Consider the following 24,476-nt stretch of genomic DNA (forward strand, 5'->3'; position numbering starts at 1 on the left):
CTGAATCATTACTGTCACAGGAGAAGGAGCTGGTGAAAAGAAGACTTTCACATTGGTCAGTTTCCTTTACTCTTTGGACCTTCCCTCTTGCCTTTCTCTCCCCATCAAAGAAGAGTACCTTTTGTTCTTTGGGTGGCTTTCAGCAGCCTCGCCATATGCTGCTTTCCTTACTCTCTTCTCCCGGCAGGAAAGCAGGGTGATTATGAGGCCTTCTCTTAGCTGAGGTGTTAAGGGTTGATGTAGTGCTTGCCGATGGATGGCTAATGGACTCGGTGTTCAATGCAAGTTTCCCACAATCTGATACTAAAGTGGAAGACTTGAGTGAAGCTTTTATCACTCTTTCACCAAGCTCATCAAGTACTTCCTTTTCCTCTCTGGAAATTGTATTTCATGCCGTGTGTTTCTAATCCAAGTGTTACATCAATCAGCGACCCAGTGTAGGTTTGTGGTTCTCCTGGAGCGTTTTACAAGCAAGGATGGGGTTTCTTATTCTGGCCTGCTCAACCCTGGGCTCTTGGAAAAATACTCAAACTGCAATTTCCTTCCATCTATTATGATCTGTTCTTTTAGCTGTTATTAGAATTATTGGTTTTTTTTTCCCAAGGCATTATCTTAATCAAGGCATTCCTTTCTGGGTTGTGCTTGACCTGTGGGTGAGCCTGGGGATCTGTTTCTTCTCATGTTGTAAAGTTAGGGATCTCAGAAAGCCAAGCAAAATGGAAGCCTTTGAAACGTGATCTCTTTGGCCAACAGCTTCTCTGCTGTTAAAGGGATGCTGGATGCAGAGTCAGCTTGTGCATTTCAGTCTGGAGAACGGTTTTTTAAGAGCACCCCCAAATTGTCAGTTTTTCATGTCTTGGATGTCAAAGAAAGAAATAAAACTTTTAAAAACTATTTACTGGATGGCAAAGAAGGGGAAATGACACGTAGGGTTTGGATGCATCACCCAGACCTTCTGAGTGTTTGGCAAGCATGTTGCTTTGATGTTGCTGAAGTCACAGAAGTACAGGGCTAAAGGCCACCATGACTAAAATATGGTATATTTTGGCCACAAGTAGACTTAAAAATTAGGATCTGAGGGCATGAGCTGGTCCCAGTGAAAGGAAGGAGACTTTGGAGTCTGGGTTTTGGAGTTGGGGTATTTTTTAACAATTTATTTTTAGAGGGTGAGAACAACTATTGCCCTAACATCTTCCTCTACTGGATCTGAAGGAGGAAATTTGTCCCAAATCCTATCCCCATCAAATAATGATGGATGAGGTTTAGATTTAGGATGACTAAGTTCCCCTTCTCATTTTTTAAATTCAACCACAGCTTTTTTGAAAAAGAACCTCTCCGAGCCACTGTGACAGGGTATCGCAGCTGTCTGAGGATTTTTTTTTACTGTTATCTTTCCTTTCTTTAAGAAAAGAGTCGTTTCAGAGGCAGTGTGACAGCTCTGTCATTTCCCTCACACCTCTAAATTTCTCTTTCTGTTGTCAGTCAGCAGACAGCAGGCTCGGGATTCTGATGGGCCTGAGTGATGTCCAAATAGATGAGAAACTGGAGAGAGGCCTGGAGCACTGTGTCAGAAGCAGTTGTCTTCTGCCTTTATTCTTAGAGGGATTGTCAGGGGTTTAAAAAGTTTCCCCTGCACCCCAATCCCCGTAGTCCACACTGCTACCATGTGAAGCCAATGCAACCTGGCATGCACGGGGCAGGGCTGGGGCTGCCTTGAGCATGTTTTCTAGAAATTCTAGTTAAGAGTTTGCATTGAGCAACTTTGGCCTAAGTGTTACCCCCAGGGAAATTAATGCTATATTGGGAGTAAGTCCTTTTAGGACAAAACCTCTTTACCCAATAATACTCTTTATTGTACAACGACACAGCAACAGCTCCTAACATGATGATTACTTACGTTCTAGGCGCTGTGCCAAGTGCTTTGTTCCATCCACTCTCCCATCAATATCCTAACAGCCCCGTGGTAGGTACTATTTTTCATCCCACTTTAGAGATGTGGCACCTGAGGCTCAGATCCATTAAATAACTTAAGTAACTTGGCTTAAGGTCATGCCAGTTAGGGAAAGAGCTGGCATTCAAACCCAGGTCTCTGTGACACTGTGGTCCCCAAGGCCTTCAGCCACGTGCAGTTCTCATTTGCCACCACTGCCCTTTTCCCATTGTGCAATGAAACATGGAAATCATAGCAACCTGCTCACAAAGCGAGGCCTGTGCCCTCATCCTTGGAAGTATTAGGGCACCTGATTTAAGAAAATGAGTCAAAGCAGCACCTTGATGCTGAGGTGTCCCAGGAGTCTCAGGGGATGGGTTAGAAAGGCTGCACCTAAATAAAGGGTTCTGAAGGTAACAGCAGCCTGGATTAAGAGTGTCTATCCAAGATAGCCAAAGTAGATACAACTCCAGGTAGCAGTGTTCCTGAGGGCTATGGAGATACCCAGGGCCTACGGTCATGACAGATAACTCTGGAGTTCGGTGCCTTGTCGGTGGGCCCTACTTTGGAATTTGTGCTCCTGAGTGTGCTGGAGTTGGACTCAGATGTGACCTCTTTACACTTCCCTCTTCTGTCACTTTTACTGAACCTGTGGTTGGCGCTGGGGTTGGTGTATGCTCAGGAAACTCGAATCTCTGGACCGTCCATGTGCCAGCTGGGCCCTGAACCTTAGGAGAGTTGCAACACCAACTCTTCAATTCGTTGAACTTACCCAGGTCAGCTAACAGGGAGGTGAAGATGGTCAGCCACCACACCAGGGAACCATGAGAGTACCTGCAACTGCAAGCAGGAGAATCCCATCCATCAGCCATGTGGGATCTACCTCCGTCTCAATTTAGAGTTGGAGTGGACATCACCATCCCAGGATCCTCAGGATGGAGGAACAAAATATGGATTAAAGTGGATTTACTGGTATTCTATTGTAGAATTATTGTGACTCTAGCAATGGAAGAAATTATATCGATGTGGAGACAGTGGCCACTGGAGTTGCTGAAGGCAGGAAGAGGGAAAAAGAGGTATAATATGGGGGCATTTTCAGGTCTTGGCATTGTCCTGAGTGATATTGCAGGGACAGATGCAGGATATTTTATATCCTGCCATACCCCACTGAATGGACTGGGAGAGAGTGAACTACAATGTAAACTATAATCCATGCTGTGCAGCAGTGCTCCAAAATGTATTCATCAAATGCAATGAATGTGCCATACTGATGAAAGAAGTTATCCATGTAGGAAGAGTGGGAGGTGTGGGGAGTGGGGTATATGGGAAACTCTTTTATTTTTTATTGTAACATTTGTGTGATTTATGTATATTTTTTAAAAAAAGAGTGTCTACCCAGGGGATCCTGAAAGGCTTAGTCACGTGTGCTTGATGTAGGTCCTGACGGTGGAGCCTAATTTGCCTGTTGCTTCTAAGCTGCCCTGCCTGGTCATGGTTGCCTTGTGGAGGCTGGCAGATCTATGAACAACACATTTTTCATTTTTAAACAGGTGCATTAGTTTCCTAGGGCTGCCATTACAAATACCACAAACTGGGTGGCTGAAAACAACAGAAATGCATTCTTTCAGAGTTGTGAAGCCTAGAAATACAAACTCCAGGTGTTGGCAGGGCTCTGTTCCCTTCAGTGGCTCCAGAGGAGAATCTTCCTTTGCCTTGCCAGCTCCTGGCTGGGGGTTCCTGGCATCCCTTGGCTTGTGGCAGTGCAACTCAAATCTCTGCCTCTGCCCTCACATGGCTGTCTGCTCTGTGCATGTCTGTGTCATCTCTCCTTGTAAGGGCACCAGCCAGACGATTTGATCTCAAGACCCTTAACTCAATTACAACCTCAAAGATCCTATTTCCAAACGAGGTCACATTTTAAGGTCCAGGTTAGACGTGAATTGGGGTGGGAGGGGGGCATTGCTACACAGGTCGATTTTGCATCTCCTTTTCTTTGTGATATACCATTGTCTCCAGCTTTCCTCTTCTGCCTTCTGTCATTTCTCCTGAAGATGAAGCATCTTTCCGATCATGAGTGCTATCCTGTGTTCCACTGAACTGTGCCCTGCAGCTGCCATGGAACCGAGTCTGACAAGACACGCTGCTGAGTGCGACCGCATCGTAACTCAGCCTTGTACAGGCCCTAAGCTTTTGGGTGATGAACTACCCAGCAAAGTGTGATGCTTGGCATTTATTCCTCCAACATGTATCTCTTCTCCCCCTGCTAAGAGCTGGTTTCTGGAGTCAGCTGCGTGGGTGTGAATCTTGGCTCTACCTCTCAGTAAATGTGTGGTCTTGGAAAGGTAGCTTAACCTCCCTGTGCCTTTGTTTCTTTGTCGGTAAAATGGGGATGACGGCAGCAGCTAATTCATAGAGTGGTGATTGATAATCATAATTATAACTAAGGATCAGGCCTATTTCGGAGCTTCATGTGTGTTAACTCATTTAATCCTTACAACTCAATGAGGTAAGTACTATTTATTCCCCAGTTTTCAGATGGGTAAACTGTGTGCTACAGAGGTTATGTCATTTACCAAAGACCACATAGGTATCAAGCAATGGAGCAGGGATTCAAAATGAAGCATCCCATGCTCCTAAACCCCATCTTACGTTCTTCCTGTGATTTGATACCTTCAAAGTATTTAGTATCATGCCTGGAATATACTCAGGGTTCTATAAATATTGCCTATTTTAAATAATAATTTTATTATTATTAGTGCAAGGCACCATTTTTGCTGCTGGGATATAAAGATGAACTACCCCAAACCAGTTCACTTGTATATTTTACAAACTAAAAGGGAGGATGTGTGCTTAAATGGGCAACAGCCATCTAATGTGTACATCTAAAGATCTACAAAGTGCTCTGGAAGGAACCAGCATTTCTTTAAATACAAGTTATCGAGAACTTTTTTCCTATGCCAGACACCATACTATGCCCTTTAGGGCATTATTTCACTTAATCCTGCACAGTAGAAGCCATTGTTATCCCATCATGTAGATAAAGAAACTGAGGACTAAAGAAGGTAAGTGACTTGTCCAGGGTCACACAGCCAGGGAGTATTCAAGCTGGGATTTGAACCCAGGTTTGCTTGAATAAAGGTCCTGGGCTCTAAGCCATTGTCTCATAAGCGCCTAGGTGTCTCTACTTTGAAAGTTGTTTCCAGGTCTTCTTGGTCCTTTCCTGAAAGCTAGAAAAAGGGTGATCAAACAGGAATGAGGTCATTACTGCTCTCCCCATTTTCCCTTTAGCATCAGACCTCCAGGAAAGAATTCAATAAATTGCTAGTAAATCAGGTGGGATCCATCATTTCTGTCCAGGGAAACCTTGCTTCTTTGGAATGTAGTGTGTTGGGGTTCTTTTCTCCACAAATGTCCTCACATGACTCTATCTGTGGAATGCCAGTGACCACATCTTTCAAGATCAGATTGGATGTCCTGCTTTCTGTGGCCCTCCATGGAAACTCCTACCCATGGTTCTCTCTTCTTTCTTTGAACCTTGGACTCTGAACCACACACTTATCCAGTTCTACCATGTCTTCTCTTGTGTTCTATATCATGTGTATTAGATTTATCTAACTACCTATCCTTAAAGCTCTTTTATAAATAGAAGCCATGTGTCTTAGTTTGCCAGGATGCTATGACAAATACCACACAGTGGTTGGCTTAACAACAGGACTATATTGTCTCATGGTTTCAGAGGCTGGAAGTCCAAAATCAAGGTATTGGCAAGACCATGGTTTCTCTCCAATGACTATAGCAATCTGGTATTGGCTTGCCTAAATAATTCAAGTGCCTTGCTTTGCATCTCTGCTTCCTGTCACTTGGTGATCTGTCATTCCTTATTTCTGCTTTTCTGGTTTCTGTTGACTTCCAGCTTCTGGCTTCTCTGTGACCTTCTCTGACTTCTGGCTTCCTGGTTCTTCTCTTTATAGAAGGTAGTAATATGGATTAAGACCTGCCCTGAATCGGTTGGCCATACCTTAACTAATAATAGGAACTACAAAAGGTTCTATATACAAATAAATTCACCGTCCACAGGAGGATGGATTAAAAACATGTCTTTCATTGGGGTACAGAAATTCTACCTACCATACATGTTGGCTCAATATTCTACATTGTCCATGACAAGCATATGCATGTTCATCACAGGCATTTGCTTGTTCATCACAGGCATGTGAACATATGAGGTCTCCCAAAATGAGGAGTCGCTTTTGACACCTTTCTTCACTTCACTCACTGCCCCTCCTGCATCTAAGCCATCACAAAATCTTGTTAGCTCTACTGCTAAAATAGTTCCTGAACCTCTTCCATGACCACCTGGGGCCAAAACACCATCACACTTTCCCTGGATGAGTGTAGAAGCTTCCTAACTGTTCTCCCCTTTTCTCTCCTATCTCCCCACAGTCCCTTTACCATACACAGCAGCCATAGTGGGTATTTAAATCGTCAACCAGATCTTGTTGAAAGCCCTCTGGTGGTTACCTATTACACTTGGGGTAAAATCCAATGTCCTTCCTGACCTACAAAGCCCAGCATGATCTGTCCTCTTCCTGCTTCTCATCTCGCAGTGTCCGCTCTGTTGCTCAAAGAAAGCAAACTAGTTTTTGCCTTAGAATATATTACAAGCTGTTCCTTTTGCATAGAGAATTCTTGACTTAGGTGACTCCTCTTATTCCCTTTTCAGCTCACATTTCACCTCCTCAGAGAGACTTTTTTTTTTTTTTTAAAGATTTATTTATTTTATTTAATTTCCCCCCCCCCCGGTTGTCTGTTCTTGGTGTCTGTTTGCTGCGTCTTGTTTCTTTGTCCGCTTCTGTTGTCGTCAGCGGCACCCGCTTCTGTTGTCGTCAGCGGCACGGGAAGTGTGGGTGGTGCCATTCCTGGGCAGGCTGCTCTTTCTTTTCATGCTGGGCGGCTTTCCTCACGGGCGCACTCCTTGCGCGTGGGGCTCCCCCACGCGGGGGACACCCTTGCGTGGCACGGCACTCCTTGCGCGCATCAGCACTGCGCATGGCCAGCTCCACACGGGTCAAGGAGGCCCGGGGTTTGAACCGCGGACCTCCCATATGGTAGACGGACGCCCTAACCACTGGGCCAAAGTCCGTTTCCCTCAGAGAGACTTTGATAACTCTAACTGACATGGCCCCCAGCTCTACCCTACAATCTCTCTATTCCACTATTCTGCTTTCCTTTCTTCAGAACACCTATTGCTATCTTAAAATTTGTTGTTTAGCCATTTGATCACTTGCCTATTGTCTGTCCACCCCTAGTAGAGTGTAAACCCCCTGAGAGAGTCTTTATATCGTATATCCTGTGTACCTAACACAGAGGCTAGTACACACTGCCAGCTTATAAATAATAAGCCCCTAATATTTTTTAAAAGATTACAATTTCCAGTTATTATTCTAAGCATTTCACATGAATTAACCCATTTAATTTTTTCAGTGACCCTAGGATGTGGATTATTTTAATTCCTGTGTTACAAATGAGGAAATTGAGCCACAGTGGGTTTATAACCCAAGGTCATTGTGGTGGTTTGAGGCCGTATGTTTCCCAGAGAAACTGTTCTGAAATATAATCCATTCCTGTGGGTGTGAACCTAGTGGCAGTAGGACCCTTTGATGCGTTATTTCAGTTAAGGTGTGGTCCACCGCAATGAAGATGGGTCTTAATCCTATTACTGGAGTTGTCTATAGAATGAAATTCAAATATGTGTATAGAGAAAGCCAGAGGAAGAGAGAGGCTGGACATCAGAGAAACCCAGAAGAAAAGGAAGAGACCAGGAGATGCCACCTTGTGCCTTGCAGGTGACAGAAGAGCCAAGGATCGCCAGCAGCCCACCCTAGAACACCTGTCTCTGAGAAGAAAGCATCATCTTAATGATGCCTTGATTTGGACTTTCTCTTGGCCTCAAAACTCTGAGTGAACAAATTTGCATTGTTTAACCCAACCCATTGCATGGGATTTGCTTGGGCAGCCCAGAAAATTAGAAGAATCATATTGCTAGTAAGCGGCATAGCCTGAATTCAAGGCTGAAGGCATTTGGGCTCCAGAGCATGAGTTCTTAATTGCTGTATTCCATTGCCTCTGTGGTAGGTGCTCAATAAATACTTATTGAGTGAATTAATGGAAAGAGAGGCCCAGTAGAGCCTTGCTAGTTGAAGACGATCATGGACTATTGTGGAAATGCCCTCGGCCTGGACATTGTCAAATACATCCCAGAGAAGAGAATGTGGCCCTGCCATGTGGGCATCAAATGTACCACAATCCAAAATGGATTTTGCTCTCCATTGTGGCTGCTATTTATACTTTCTACTTGATATTAGTGCTATCTGGCTTCATGGCCCTTTCTTTAAAATGAGAGAATTGTGGGAAATATTTTCTTTTCCCCGGGAGCCAGGCTATGTATTTACTTCAAGTTTTATTAAATGAGTTATAAATTTTCCCAGCAATTTACTCATAGCTCAAGAGGTTTAATTTGCATGTGTTGCCTTTTACAATATGCTTTTCGTAATGTTGCAGATGCTTCTTCCCCAGCTTCAGTAAACAACAGGCACTCAGCCAGGTTTTTGACTGAACATGTGCCAGACCTTGGAAAGACGAATTAACTCAGTGGTGGCCGTGGGGGGCCAAACTCCCTGATCTGCCCAAGGCATCTGGGAGAACTGAGTGGAATTCCTCAGAGGCAAAGGGCAAAGATTTTTCTGGATAGTTCTTTTAGATATCATTTTTAATGTCTTTCTCTCACCATAAAATAGACAGGCATTTATGTTTATATATCAGCCTTGAATTTGATTCTGTTTAAAATGCCACATTAATCTGATGACAAAAGAGGCCTGTACGCAGCCTGGGGATGATCTCTAGAGAGGCTAAAATTATTTCTGCCATCAAGAAAGTTGGCCAGGGTTCTGTGATGGAGAAGCTCTTCGAGCTGCTAAGATGCCAGGTCCTCTAGAGCAGGGGTTCTTAACCTTTTTTGTTCCACGGACCCCTTTACTGAGGTGAAAACCACAGACGCCTTACTAAGTCTACATTATACTATATATTATTTAATAAATACATTACACCTGCAACAACACGTTCCCACAAGAATAATGTTTTTTTGAATTTTCAATCCAAGGTCATGGACCCCTGAAATCTTTCACTGGACCCTTGGTTAAGAACCCCTGTTCTAAGAATCTAGTAATCATAGCCACTTGATTCGACAGAGTTACACTGTTATATTTGAATTCTGACTCTGTCATTTATTAATTTTATGGTCTGGATAAGGTACTTAACTTCTGTGCCTCAGTTTCCTCATCTGTGAAAATGAGGTTATTGTGGCCTCTATCCTATAGGTTTTGGGGAAGGACCAAATAGAATACTATCTATAAAGAATTTGGAGCAGAGTGGTTCATAAATTAACACATAAATGGTGGCAGTTTTTGTCCCAGGACTTGTTTGGTTTGTTGGGTGCTCAGGGGACAGATTTCCTGGGTGAGGATTTTTGACTCTGGCTCTGGCTTGGTTGGGGTGGGGTTAAGGGATGGATGTTGCATTCATTAGAATTTAGTTCAGCTGCATGCAACAGCAAAACAAAGTAATGGTAGCTTGCCAGTTACTCTCTCCAATAAAAGGAGTACGGAAGTGGGTAGTACACAGTTGGTATGATACTTCCATGGTGTCATCAAGGTCCCATGTTTCTTCTTTTCTGTGGCTCTGCCATCTTAACATATTTTCTCAATTTTCAAGATAGCTGCTTGTGTTCCAGCCCTTGTGTGCTTATTCCAGGAAATAAGATAAAGGATGGAATGAAAAACAGGCTAATTCCCTTTAAAGGATCCTTCAAAAAGTCCCACATAACACCCCTTTATATCTCATTTGTCAAAACCTAATCACAGGGCCACATCTAGCTAAAAAGAAAATGTAATCTTTCAGCTCGGCACCCACACGCCAATAAAAACCCAGATTCTACTACAAAGGAAGTGGTGCTGAAGTCAGCAACTACCAGAGAGTTTTTAGCATTGTGCCATGGTTTTTTGGCTGGGGGTGAGAGGAATTCTCAGCCGTGTCTAGTGTTTATTCCATGATGATTTTAGGTGGCACATGGAAGTTTTTATTTAAATAATCTTGTAATTATTTTTACATGTAACAAAATTTTATCTATTATATTAAACCCACAGATATCACGGAGTGATTTTTTTTTTAATTTAACTTAGATTCAATTTTTAAAATTAAGTAAACACAGGCATGTAGAGATGAGAGGTAATATGCTTTGTGGTTACAGGTGGACACTGGGCCAAACTGAGTTTGCATCTGTGGTCTCCCACTTATTGGCCCAAGGACCTTGACCTTTCTGTGCCTCCATTGTCTTATCTGGAGGATGAGAAGCTTCTCCTCTCCACTGAAACCTGTTCAAAATCCATGTTTCTGCACAGCAGGTGGCAGCTTCTAGTTTAATGAAGGAATCTGTGAAAATGGGCATGAATGGACTAATATGTTACCTCAGGGTAATTCATTTTAAAGGGACCTTGTGGACTTGAGGCTTTCATTCAAAGGAGTAATTAGTGATGGAGACTTTAGGCAGGAAACAGGCCTGCAGCTGATGGGGAAGCGCCTAGAAGATCTGAGTCGTTCTGTGAGGTTTCAACTGCTCTCTCACAGGGTCCTGCCCAAAACGGGATTCTGAGACAGTGATTGCGGGGGACCAGTGACAAAGGCCTGTGATTGGTCCAGGTTCCTGTCCCTCCCTCCTCCAGCAGCCAGCACCTGACACGTGGCACGTACTCGGTCAGTATTGCTGAGAGCATGAATCACTTCCCAGAGGCCTTTCAAATCTGAAGGGAACAAAAGACCCCTTGAAGAATGGGACAGTGAAGTACAGTGGGTGAGATTTGGTTGGGCCTTCTGGACTTGATAGATTTTTATTTTTATTATTATTTTTGATTTGGACTATAATGGCCTGTCGTGCTGGTCAGCTTATCCTCCTCCACATGCCCTGGGTCTTTCTGGCTAAGCCTGAGCAGAAAGTGAGCGGTGCAGGACAGGGATCTGGGGACATTCATTTTCCACTCTCTTTTCTATCTTTGGAGCTAGAGGCTCAATGTGTTACTCTTGTGATGTCATAAAGCAACTGATGTCTTAGTACATCCTGCGAGAATTATTTCCTCTTTTACTGGACCTACAAATTGTACCTTATGATCCATTGAATTTCACTTTCCTATTTTTCCAACATTTCTCATGTTCTGCCCTTTTTTTTATCCTCTCTCCCAGACTATTGGGGGAAGGAAGCAATGTTGCTTAGCAACCAGTAAGAAACTAGTCAATACGGTTTCTAATATTAACCCACTGGTGACAGGTAAGCAACCCCATCCATGGAAGATTTAGCCCTCCCCAAGTATGTTTTAAATCATGAGTTCACGTAAGTTGGCAGTCCAACTTAATGTCATAATCACAATCATCAAGAATATTTATAGATGGTTATAAATGTTGCAAGTTCTAGTAATTATCTCTTTATTAAAGTGGTCACTTTTATGGGTTTTTTTTTAAAGATTTATTTATTTATTTAAATCCCCCCCTCCCCCGGTTGTCTGTTCTCTGTGTCTATTTGCTGCATCTTGTTTCTTTGTCCGCTTCTGTTGTCGTCAGCGGCACGGGAAGTGTGGGCGGCGCCATTCCTGGGCAGGCTGCACTTTCTTTTCATGCTGGGCGGCTCTCCTTCCGGGGTGTACTCCTTGCGCGTGGGGCTCCCCTACGTGGGGGACACCCTTGCGTGGCAGGGCACTCCTTGTGCGCATCAGCACTGTGCATGGGCCACCTCCACACGGGTCAAGGAGGCCTGGGGTTTGAACCGCAGACCTCCCATCTGGTAGCCGGACGCCCTAACCACTGGGCCAAGTCCGTTTCCCACTTTTATGTTTTTAATTTAGAAATTTGCTCTTTCGCTTATGTGTTATTTTACATATACTTTTTGAACAAAATACTTGCTGATTTCTGCGTCTCTTTTGTGCTTGTGTCCTGGTTTGCTTTTTAGCAATTTAAGTTGTTTCATTTGACAAACAGAAGATATGTTTCTGGGAGTATATCATTCATTTGCTTATCTAATATTTATTGCACTCTTTTGCGTGCCAGGTGCCACGCCAAGCACTGTGGAGTACTGCTGTGAACAGACGTGGTTCTTGTATCCATCTTTTTGACAGCAAAAAATCTTGTTCCTTATTCATTAGTGGAAGCTGAATGGTCCCTCTCAGGTTCATCTTTTGAAATAACACATAAGAATGCTGGTTTTCAGATGCTAGAGCCACTCTTCTACTGGATTGGTTTCTTTTGCTTGTGACTAGACAATATTATTCTTAGGTTCTTTGGCCTTTTAGAAATTGAATAATATAGGGCAGCAGAAAGATGAATACTGAGCAGCTCTCCTCTCACACACACAGGGATGCGGCTGGTGAGTACAGGTTTGGGCGCATTAAATTGCCTGACATGAAATGATGATGTTGATGGAGTTGGCCTTCAGTGCTTCTCACCTTGCTCGTGTGCCTCCCTGTTTTTGCCGTAGGCCCCCTGTCAAATCTCTGCAGATGCCCAGCATACCCTTATCACCCCATGTCACCTCTACCTGGGGCAATAGGGAGCTGAGCTCTCCTTCTACTTAGGATGTTATAATCCTTATAGAAGTCTTTACAGACTCATTGTCTTTGGGGGTGGATCAGGGTTTGTAGTGGTATGCTTGACAGTGGGTTGAGTTCATTTGGAGCGAAGTTTTTTAGATTGCCTTTCCCTTCCCTCACTTGTAACGGAGTGATTTTCCTATTACATTGTATCTCTGAGCTCCTGGGGAGCTCCTAAGACCCTCCATTGCCCTGCACGGTGACTCCAGCTGGGTTACCCACATCCTCTAAGTCCCCAGAGTCCTTATAAACTAGTTCATTGTGGAGTTTGGGGATTGCCTGGATTCTTCCCATTAGCTTGAGGGACCGGTATTCTTGGCCTTGGTCCCTATTTCAACTGGTGGAGAGAAAGCATCTACAGGCATGGCTTGTTCCACTGCACTTCACTTTACTGTGCTTCACATATACTGAATTTTTTACAAATTGAAAGTTTGTGGCAACCCTGCATCAAGCAAGCCTATGGGTGCCAGTTTTCTAATAGCATGTGCTCAGTTCATGTGTCTGTGTCGCATTTTGGTAATTGTCACAATATTTCAACCTTTTCCAGTATTGTTATATCTGTTATGGTGATCTGTGATCAGTGATCTTTAATGTCACTATTGTAATTGTTTTGGGGTGCCATGCACCATACCTATATAAGATGGCAAATTTAATTGAAGTTCTGACTGCTCCACCAACTAGCCATTGCCTCATCTCTCTCCCTCTCCTTGGGCCTCCCTGTTCTCTAGACACAACAATATTGAAAGTAGGCCACTTAATAACTACACAATGGCTTCTAAGTATTCAAGTGAATGGAAGAGTCACACATCTCTCACTTTAAATCAAAAGCTAGAAATTATTGAGTTCAGTGAGGAAGGCATGTCAAAGCTGAGATAAGCCAAAAGCTAGGCCTCTTGTACCAGTTAGCTAAGGAAAAGTTCTTGAAGGAAATTGAAAGTGCTACTCCAGTGAACACATGAATAATAAGAAAATGAAATAGGCTTATTGTAATATGGAGAAAGTTTTAGTGGTCTGGATAGAAAATCAACAACACACCCTTAAGCGAAAGCCTAATCCAGAGTAAGGCCCTAACTTTTCAATTCTATGAAGGCTGAGAGAGGTGAGGAAGCTATAGAAGTTTGATGTTGGTGGAGATTGGCTCATGAGATTTAAAGAAAGAAGCCTTCTCCATACATAAAAGTTCAAGGGAAACAGCAAGTGCTAATGTAGAAGCTACAGCAGTTTATCCAGAAGATCTAGATAAGATCATTGATCTAAAAACAGATTTTCAATGTAGATAAAGCAGCCTTCTATTGGAAGAAGATGCCATCTAGGATTTACCTAGCTAAAGAGAAGCCATTACCTGACCTCAAAGCTTCGTGAATTTAAGTGGAAGCCAATACTCATTTACCATTCTGGAAATTTTAGGGCCCTTAAGATTTGTGCTAAATATACTCTGCCTGTGTACTATAAATGGAAAAACAAAGCCTGGATGACAGCACATCTGTTTACAACATGGTTTACTGAATATTTTAAGCCCACTGTTGAGACCTCCTGCTCAGAAAAAAGACTTCCTTCAACATATTACTACTCATTGACTATGCACCTGGTCACCCATCACCCAGGAACTCTGATGGAAATGTACAATGAGATGAATGCTGTTTCATGCCAACTAACACAATGTCCATTCTGCAGCCCATGGATCATGGAGTCACATCAACTTTCAAGTCATATTATTTAAGAAATATATTTTGTGAGGCTATAGGTGCCATGGATAGTGATTCCTGTGATGGATCTGGGCAATGTTAATTTAAAACTTTCTGGAAAGGATTCACCACTCTAGCTGCTGGTAAGAATGTTAGTGATTAATGGGAGGAGGTCCAAATTTCAACATGAATACAAGTTTGGAAGACATTGATTCCAACCCTCTTAGATGATTTTGAGGGATTCAAGACTTCAGGGAAAGCAGTAACTGCAGATGTGGTAGAAATAGCAAGAGAAATAGATGTGGAGCCTGAACATGTGACTGAATTGCTGCAATCTCCTCATCAAACTTCAATGGATGAGGAGTTGCTTCTTATGGATGAGCAAAGAAAGTAGTTTCTTGAGATGGAATCTGCTCCTGGTGAAGATGCTGCAAACATTGTTGAAATGACGACAAAGGATTTAGAATATATCATCAACTTAGTTGATAAGGCAGCAGCAGGTTTTGAGAGGATTGACTTCAATTTTGAAAGAAGTTCTTCTGTGGGTAAAATGCTATCAAATATCATTGCAGGCTACAGAGAAATCTTTCATGAGAGAAGAGTAGATCGATGCGGTAAACCTCATTGTCATCTCATTTTAAGAAATTGCCTCAGCCACCCCAGCTTTCAGCAACCACCACCCTGATCAGTCAGCCAACCATCCACATGGAGGCAAGATCCTCCACTGGCAAAAAGATTTCTACTCACTGAAGCCTCAGATGACGGTTAACATTTTTATCAATAAAGTATTTTTAATTAAGGTATGTACTTTTTTTCAGACATAATGCTATTACACACTTAATAGACTATGGTATAGTGTAAACATACATGTTATGTGCACTGGGAAGCCAAAAAATTTGTGTGACTCACTTTAATGCACTGCTTGCTTTATGGTGGTGGTTTGGAACCAAACCTGCAATTTCTCTGAAGTATGCCTGCACAATGAATAGATTCTGTAAAGCAAGCTAAGGATGACTCCAGCCTTTAGGCACTCACTTGCTGTCCACAAGAGGATGGACTCACCAGCATATGGGTTTTTAATTGGAATTTAACAAATGTCTCCAAAAGAGAGTAGGCATTGACAGTTCCTCAGATAACCTCATATGGATTTGGAATTCTTGACTTATTTCATTCAGTACAGAAAAAGAAAGGGAATGTACAGACATGAAATTGGCCACAGGCTTGCTTACGTAATCGTAATTATGGCAGCCTCCATTTACTGCAGTCCACCATGTGGCAGGCATTGTCCTAGACAGGTCCCCTGCATACAGTAACTCCATCCTTCCAGCCACCTCATGAGGAGGGTATCAATCTCCATTTTGCATGTGAGAACACAGGGACTCAGAGAGGGTAAACATCTTGCTCAAGGTCTCACAGCTCGTCAGGACTGGACAGAGACTCCAGTGCAAATGGGGCCTGGTTCTGTGTCCTGTGCCCTTACTGCTGGACCAAATGGCCTTCTTTGCAAGTCTGCTTCTGCTTGAAGGCAGGGGCATTCTTTTGTTGCAAAGTCCTATTTGTAGGGAATGTGGGGATCCAGCCAATAGATCACCCCAGACTGTTTTCACCATGCAAAAGCATTTAGCTTGTCCAGTCCATCCTATTGATCAGAGGGAGCTGTAGCAGGAACAACTGAGAAGAGACAGGAACCGAATTAAAATTTCAGACTCACTAACCATGAAAGTCTCAGGCTCTCCCTTACTGCCTTGCTGTGTATACTTGTCTCTCTTCTCGGATATGAAATGATAATTACAACTCACTTTTAAAAATTAGAGAAGTTGTAGGCTTACAGAGAAATCATGCATAAAATACACTTTTAAGACCCTGGGTGTGGCTGGGCTTCTGTGAGTTTGTGGTGATTCTGATGATGGTGGATGATACCGTCATTGAGCACCTCACACAGACTAGGCACCAGGCTAAGCATGTCACGACTATTATTTGTCTTCTCATGACAACCTGGTAAAGTAGGTGGTAGTATGGCTTAGAGAGGTTAACAGACTTGGCCTAGATCACTGAGATAGAAGGTGGCAGAATTGGATTAGAACCCTAGATTTTCCAGATTTCAAAGCTACTCTTAAGGAGGCTGATGAGCAACCTCCTTGGTCTCTGTCTTCAGGGACACCTGAAGCAGATGGAGTCTGTCCCATACACTTGAGCATGGATGTCCCTGTGTTGCATGTGCTTTTCACAATTGTCCACATGTATCTGTACAGTTAAATTACAAATGCCTGGAAGGAAGAGGCCATGCCCTCAATTTCTGACAGCAGTGGAAAGACTGAACACTTTGGAGAAGCCCAGTAAAAATTGGAGCAGTACATTGCTTTTCTTCTCCTTCGCAGGCACTGTGCTTCCCTACACTGCTGTTGACAGAGAGTTTTCATGTCCTCAGGGATGGGAAGAGGAAGTACTCTTAGTCCCTGGGCTATCAAAAAAAACCCCACAACTTTATAGAAAAGTTGGATATTTTTTTTTTCTTCTTTTTTTTAAGGAGGTACTGGGGATTGAACCCAGGAACTTGTACATGGGAAGCAGGTACTCAACCAGTGAGCTACACCCGCTCCCCTGGATTTTCTTTTATAGCCTGGGAGGCAATATAGCATATAGAGGAGAGCTCTGGCTGGATGGGTGTCCTTGGCATCTTAACCTTCCCGAACCCCAGTTTCCTTGACTTTGTAAAGGGTCTGAGATGGTATCTACGTCACGGGTTGTGGTCAGCTGAGACAATACACGTGTGCTGTTTGGGGAGCCATGACACATATCCAGTGGTTACCTTTTGTTTTTGTTGTTTATTCACTGGGTGCTTCAACTCTGGTTTTTTCATGCACAATTATGAGAGTAGAGACCATCAGACCAAGCATTTTCCAGGGCAGGGTTGGTAGGATGAAAAGATGAGGCTGTGGAGGACAAGGAAAGACATTTTTGTCCTAAAGGTAAGGGAATTCTCTTCTCATTCTTTTGAGTTAGGTTTTGGACCGAAGCCCCCTGTTGGACTGTGGCTATGGGGTCTGGGAGGAGTTGCTGATGCTGTAGACAACTATGGCATAACCTGTCCCTCAAGGGAACCATGGTGGGAATAGCTTATCTCACTCACCCCTCTTCCCTGAGAGGCACAGAGCCCTGCAGCTGTAGGTGGCCCTCTTAATATCTTCACTGTGGCTCAGTGGTTGAGTGCTGGCTTCCTACACATGAGGTCCTGCGTTCAATTCTTGGCCCTGGTACCTAAAAAACAAAGGCATATTAGTTCCAAACTGAGACTTTCTCTTGTTGCGATCAAAGGGACTGAAAGAAAACTGAGAAAGTAGTAGCTTTTCTTTATATAATTAATGACATAACCACATACCTCCTCCATCATGTTGGGAACCATCAGCAGAACATAGCACTGACCAAGGGAACCTCAAGCAGCCGTCTCAGATCCAAAAGAGATTTTTGTGCTGTGTACTGAGGAGGAAATTTCAAAGGACAAAAGCAAGGAGAAAGTGGTTTTATCTGCTTTGTAGAATGATCTGGAAGCTGGTTAGGGTGAAATGCCTGGGTGAGGGGTGGGAAAACACTACCAGAGATTCAGAGTAGAGGAAGGTCCCTGAGGAAAGTGGAGGAAAGTAGAGCTGAGACTGCACTGAGTGACAGGCCTCTCGCCACTTTGTCCACAGCCTAGTCTCTGTAGGTGGTCGGTAAAGAATGAGCTTTGACCACGCTTGTGTGTTGTCTTTCCCACTCCTTGCACAAGCGGCCAAAGTCCAGGAAAGGGTGGGGATTGGGGCACTGCTCAAAGTCCAAGCCCATGACAAATGCCAACTTGCCAGAAATCAGAACAAGAATGCTGAGTCATAATTTCCTTCATTCAGGAATTAGCATGTGCTTTTGAGCTTTTGAAATATAGTGCAATGGAGCTGGTGAATGAGCAAGGTTTAAACATTCATTCAGTGTTAGCATCGGTGAGAATTGCCGGATACTTTCATTAATTGGATTAAGGTTATATGTGTTTCATTTAAAAGCAGCTGCGATCACTAATGGAATGACCTCTGCGTCATTTTCTGTTCTGAAGCAGGAGGCGAGATTGCTCTTCTTATTATGTTGTGTTTGCCACTTGTGCTGACACCAAACTGATAAAATATGGTCCTTGGCCTTCAACCAAGCTCCCCCTTTTTAAAAGAAAATTTCATTTTCATCTTTAATAAAGTGACAGGCCCCAGGCTTAAAAGCACAGAGCTTTGTGTTGCTTCCCTGACTGTAGCAAACGCATGGAGTTCAGGAGAAGACGGTTTTATTTCATCCACTCGCTCCCATTCCTCCTCCCCTACCATGATCTCCACAATCCACTTTGAAGGCTGAGAATTCAAACAAGAGAAAGAGAGGCAGACTTGGGTGTCTGACCCTGCTTCCTAGTCTGCATGCAACGTGGGGCTCACTTGCCCCCACTCTTGCTTCTTTGTCCCTTGCCCCCACAATTTTCCCCCCCAAAAACTGTAAGGCCCTCCACTTAGCCCCTTAACATCACTCTCTTTCTGACCAAGATTCTCATTGCATTGGGTTAGACTCTTGGAATTATAATAACAATGTAAATATTATACCATATTTATGTAGTATTACTCCCAGCCTACCAGCCAGAAAGTGCTCCCATTAAAATGTAAGTTAGAGCCAGTTTTTCCTCTGCTGAAAACCTTTTAGAAGCCCACATCCCTATGAGGGCCCCTGGAACCTCCCCTCCCCACCCCACAAAGCTCTAACCTCAGCCCCTTCCCTGCCCTTGCTCCACCACAGGGTCCTGGAGCGCCTCAGACGCCACTTGGAGATCTTTTGCCTTGATGACCCCTTCTTTTTATCCCTGTTATTTATGAGGCTCATTCTCTGTCCTTCCTTGAGTCTTTGCTTAAAAGCTGTGTCCTCTGTAAGGCCTTCCCTGGCTGACCTCTCTATTCAAAATTGCAATTCTCCTCCCACCAAAGCTCTTGCTGGCTCTCTCCCCTGCTTTATTTTTCACTGTAGCACATAACATCCTCTTACACACTTGTATTAGTCAGCCAAAGGGGTGCTGATGCAAAATACCAGAAATTGGTTGGTTTTCATAAAGGGTATTTATTTGGGGTAGGAGTTTACAGATACCAGGTCATAAAGCATAAGTTACTTCCCTCACCAAAGTCCATTTGGAGCAAGGTGGCTGCTGACATCTGTGAGGGTTCAGACTTCCTGGGTTCCTGCATTCCTGGGGCTTGCTTTTCTCTGGGTTCAAAGTTCCTTTCTTCCTGGGGCTGGCTTCTCTTTCCTCTGTGAGCTTACTTCCCAGGGCTCTAGCTTGAGTCTTCAGCATTAAACTCCAACATCAAAACTTCCATATCCGAAACCCTCAACTCTGTTCTTTGCCATGCCTTTTATCAACACCCTAATCATAACTCAATCATGCCCAGGTACAGATCAGATTACAAACATAACCCAATATCTATTTTTGGAATTCATAACCATATCAAACTGCTACAACACTATACAAAACGTTTCACATGTAGGATGCCCACCTCCTTTCACTGGAATAGCTTGACGGCAGGGTCTCATCCGTCCCAGTCACTGTTGTATCTGACACATAGGGGTTTTGGGAAATAAATGACTGTATTTTGCTACAACTACTAAGAGAATAGTTTTGTAGGTTACAGAGTGCATGCACGTGCATTTTCTCGTGACTTCTCTTCACAGTTCCTTGGAGGATGCTGGGAGTCATTATTATTCCCACTTTTCAGATGAAGGAAGTGGGGTCCAGACATTCATGGATCTAAGTTCACACAGTTAGGAACGGTGAAACTTAGACTCAGATCTTCTGCCTCCTGGGCTGTTTACCTTTGCTTTCTGACATTTCCAATTCAAGCTTTAGAATTCTGGGATACAACCACCAGCAAAGCAGTTCCTTCCATTTGCCCCATAAGATCTAAGCCCCCTCTCAATCTGAAGCAGAATGGGCATCACCATCCCAAAGTGCTCAAGATTGAGGAATGAACAAACATAAGGGGGAGTGTGACTATGGACCAAAGCAGATATTATTATTCTAATAATGGAAGAACTTGTAACATTGATGTAAAGACAGTGGTCACCAGAGATTCTGGGAGGAGAGGGAGGGAAGAAGAGGTAGAGGCATTTTTAGGGCCTTGAAATTGTTCTGCATGATATTGCAATGATAGGACAAAGGTCATTACACATTTTGTCAAAACCTATAAAATTGTACAGTACAGAGTGTAAACCATAATGTAAACTATAGACCTTGGTTAGTAGCAATGCTTCAGTTTTTGTTCATCGATTCTAACACATGTACCACACTAAAGTAAGATGTAGAATAGGGGAAAATGTGAGAGGGGGTGGGGGTATATGGGGATCCCATATGTTTTTGGTGTAACTTTGCAATCTAAAACTTAAAAAAAAAAAAGTTTATTACATGAAAGAAAAAAAAAACAACAAAACCACTGGGACAGTTGCTAGTGCAATGGCACATGTCCCAGGAGAAACTAGTAGACTTGGGCCATAGGACTTGGGTACACGAAGATCATGGTGAACTTCCTTTGACCTCCAGCTCTTGCCCACTGTCTCTCTCAGACCTCCTGGCTTCCCCAGGCCTTCAGTATAATTAGCCTTTGGTCCTGATGCAATAACTGGTAAGAAGCTATCCATTACTGCTCTACATTAAGACAGGCAGCACAAGATGAAATATTTTAGGTGAATCATCTGGCCTAATTTAGAAAGGCTCTGTAGGGCTAGAGCCTTTGATTTATCAGGGAGAGGTGTCTGTTATCAGAGAGATCCATGAACCAACTTATTTATTATCCAGAATCTGTTTTTAATTTCAGAGATTGTTTACCTAAACTGCTGTGTGTCAGATTCCAGGACGGATTTCTGCTTAGCATTTAATTTTAGATACTTGCCATGGCAGACAGTAAAAAATGGGTCTCCAGAATTTGTAGTTTCATTATGAATCTTACCTCCTGGCAGCCCCTACTAGTAGTTTGTCTTTGAAATCTCCTTGGTTCTTGTTAACCCTGCTCTGCTGTGAAAGAGATATAGTTTATTTATTGGATTTTGCCCATTTATGAAAAAGTACAGAAATTATTAATGGTTTAGTATCTATTAATGCATTACTTGGGTAGAATTCAAATCCTAGTATTTATGGTAAACCCCTTTATAATGAAACGGGCAGAGAATCAGCTCTCCTGCTCCTTAAATTTGGAAAGCTCTAGATGCCATTGGAATGGTTCCCTGTGAAATACGAGCGCTGCCGGCTTTATATTTATACCCATAAATAAGAAATAAGTACTGTGGGTTGGAGGAGAAATAATTAAGAATATTTGTGTAGATAATAAAGAGGAAATGGTCCGGTTTGGTGAACTGTGTATTTGGAAAATGCCAGAGGATGCTGAGGATTGTCTGAGAGGTATGGGAAATATTAGGGAGTGCTAGAAAAAGGTAGGAGTAGAGGGCACCTGGAGAGAGCAGGAAGGGGAGACTTCCCAGACAGAGTACCTTGGGGCCATAGTTAGGTGTGACTGGCCAGGCACAGACAGCTGGGTTGGATTCCAGGTCTTCCTGAACGCAGCACAGCAATTTGCTGGCAGTCATTGAACCTCAGGCTCCCCATGTGTAAAATGGAGCTAATATCTCAAAAATCGTCATGACTTAGAATACAGTGTAGACTTAGAATTGCCAAAAGTACTAAATATATCCATACGTGAGGCCAAAGAGAGAACCTGATTAGGGCAAGGGTGTGGAAGTAAGGTTGAAAAAAAAAAACAGATACATATGTACATTCATACATCTATGGATATATATATATTTGTGTATAGGTGTTTGTGTGTAATTGCTGGTTATTGAGCAGGAGGTAGAAAACATAGTATAGGTATGAATAATGACCTTAATATGGAAATAAAAAATATTAGAGTCTCAGAAGGTAGTTAATGAATTGGTACCTCTTATCTGTCATGGCTGTCTGCCCACAAGGTCTGCTATTGGTTACGGCTCTTAGAGTATTTTCTGATCCAACCAAAGTTTCTCCCTGACCTCATCCTTATATGAATAAAAGGATCTGGTTGATTTGCTCTATCACCAAGCATCTAGGAAAGGGTTATAAAATCACAAAATATAGTAACAGGAATATCAGGGATCATCTAGTTTAGGGATGACAAGTAAGTTTTCTGTGTATAAAAATTATCTGGTAGTGGCTCCTGGAAGTGCTGTATAGAGAGAAAGTATGTGTCATGTATGGTCAGCAGGCAAGAATGCCATGATTAATTAGTGAAGCCTATCAGGATGAACAAGTGGGAAGTGGGGATCTTGTACCTCAAAGGCCAAAGTTTGGGTGTTTTTGTTGCTGCTGCAGCTGCTGTTTTAAATAAGGAAACCAAAGCCTAGAGTGATCAAGGTACCTGGCCATGTTTACACAGTGAGCCATGACTAGAGGTCAGCCATGGCTAGAAGTTATGTCTCTGGCTTCCCACTCAAGTGCTCTTTATGTCATACCACACTTCCCCCATTACCTGAGTAGCCTATAGGTTCCTACAGTCCATCTGGGATAGAACAGCTGTTCCTGACTTACAAGAGTCGCCGTTCAAGTGGGCAAAGTGTTTGCCATCGTCTTTGCTATGTCTGGTGGTTTGCGCAGACAGCCAAGGTTAAGCAATGAGTTTATTGATGAGAGTGATGATGATGATGACGACGATGATGATGACAGTACTTCCTATGCCCCAGGCCTGGGCCATGAACTTGATGTACATTGTCTCATTTAATTTCAGCAATCTTATCAGTGGGTGACAGACCTCTCCATTATGCAGCTGAGAAAAATAGAGCCCAGAGAGATTAAGAAACTTTCAAGTATCACAAGCTATCAAGTATCAAACTCTTTTAGACTCCAAAGCATGTGTTAAAAAATATATTTCTTTAGAGAAGTTGTAGATTTATGGAAAAATCATGCCAAAAATGACGTTTTCCAGTACACCTTCTTTCCCCCATTTTAACACTGATTTGTGTGGTACCTTTGTTACAAAGAATATTTTTGTAATTGTATGATTAATTATATAGGCTATAGTTTACATCAGGGTTCACCATTTGTGTTGTACAGTCACATGTTTTAAGTTGTACCCTAGTAACATTTATACATCCTAAAATTTCCTTTTTTAGCCACATTCAAACATATATTTCAGTGGTGTTAACTGCATTCACAATGATGTGCTACCATCACCACAATCCATTCCAAAACTTTTCCTTAACCCCAAAACAGAAATTCTGTATCAACTAAATATTAACTCCTCATTCCCTATCCCCACCCCAGCCCCTGGTACCCTATATTTTAGTTTCTGACGCTATAAATTTTTTATTCTAATCATTTCATTCTTGTGAAATGATGCAATATTTGTCCTCTGTGTCTGGCTTATTTCATATAACATGATGTCTTCAAGGTTCATCCATGTTGTCACTACATTCCTTTTTACAACCGAAAGATATTGTATTGTGTAGCAGTTTGATATTATTGATGAATTCCAAAAAGAAATACTGGGTTATGTTTGTAAACTGGTCTTTTCCTCTGGGCATGTTAGATTATATTGGATTCAGAGATTTACTTGATTAGTTGATTACTTAATTGTGCCAGTATGGTGTTGAGTCCCTGCCCCTTGGTGGGTGGGGACTCACAAATAAAAGACATGGCAAAGGACAGAGTTGAGGGTTTCTAATGTTGGAGTTTTGATGTTGGAACTTGATGCTAGAGCCCTGGGAAGTAAGCACACGGAGGAAAGAGAAGCAAGCCCCAGGGAAGAGAGGAACCTTGAGCTCTGAGAGAAGTAAGAACTGGGAGGAGAGGAACCCAGGAAGCCTGAACCCTGGCAGATGTCAGCAGCCATCTTGCTCCAACATATAGAAATAAACTTTGGTAAGGGAAGTAACTTATGCTTTATGGCCTGGTAACTGTAAGCTCGTAGCCAAATAAATACCCTTTATGAAAACCAACCGATTTCTGATATTTTGCCTCAGCACCCCTTTGGCTGACTAATACACATTGCATGTTTATACTATATTTTGTTTATCCATTCATCTGTCAAAGAACAATTGGGTTGCTTTTGATTATTGTGAATAATGCCACTCTGAACATTGGTGTGCAAATTTCTATTCAAG

At 42.8% G+C, this 24,476-nt stretch overlaps 1 protein-coding gene and 1 long non-coding RNA gene across 5 annotated transcripts in view; one reads left to right on the plus strand and one right to left on the minus strand.

The window, feature by feature from the left end:
• The window catches only part of LOC105745649 (uncharacterized), a 34,104-nt gene extending 16,071 nt beyond the window's left edge, over positions 1 to 18,033 (minus strand). The window contains exons 1-4 of one of the 3 annotated variants that reach the window (XR_001118305.3): positions 17,683 to 18,033; positions 17,434 to 17,561; positions 17,113 to 17,236; positions 14,007 to 15,974 (exon numbers count right to left, since the gene is read on the minus strand). This is a non-coding gene — a long non-coding RNA (uncharacterized lncRNA). Of the gene's footprint in view, positions 1 to 14,006; positions 15,975 to 16,047; positions 17,237 to 17,433; positions 17,562 to 17,682 lie in introns of those variants that run through there. The other 2 variants (XR_009186180.2, XR_009186179.2) reach the window with 2 other exon arrangements.
• LRMDA (leucine rich melanocyte differentiation associated) overlaps positions 1 to 24,476 on the plus strand; it is a 1,093,305-nt gene that overhangs the window by 521,847 nt on the left and 546,982 nt on the right. The gene's annotated exons all lie outside the window — the stretch shown is intronic.

This window comes from Dasypus novemcinctus, chromosome 6 (assembly GCF_030445035.2).
Source record: "Dasypus novemcinctus isolate mDasNov1 chromosome 6, mDasNov1.1.hap2, whole genome shotgun sequence".
In the NCBI taxonomy this organism is placed as follows: domain Eukaryota; kingdom Metazoa; phylum Chordata; class Mammalia; order Cingulata; family Dasypodidae; genus Dasypus; species Dasypus novemcinctus.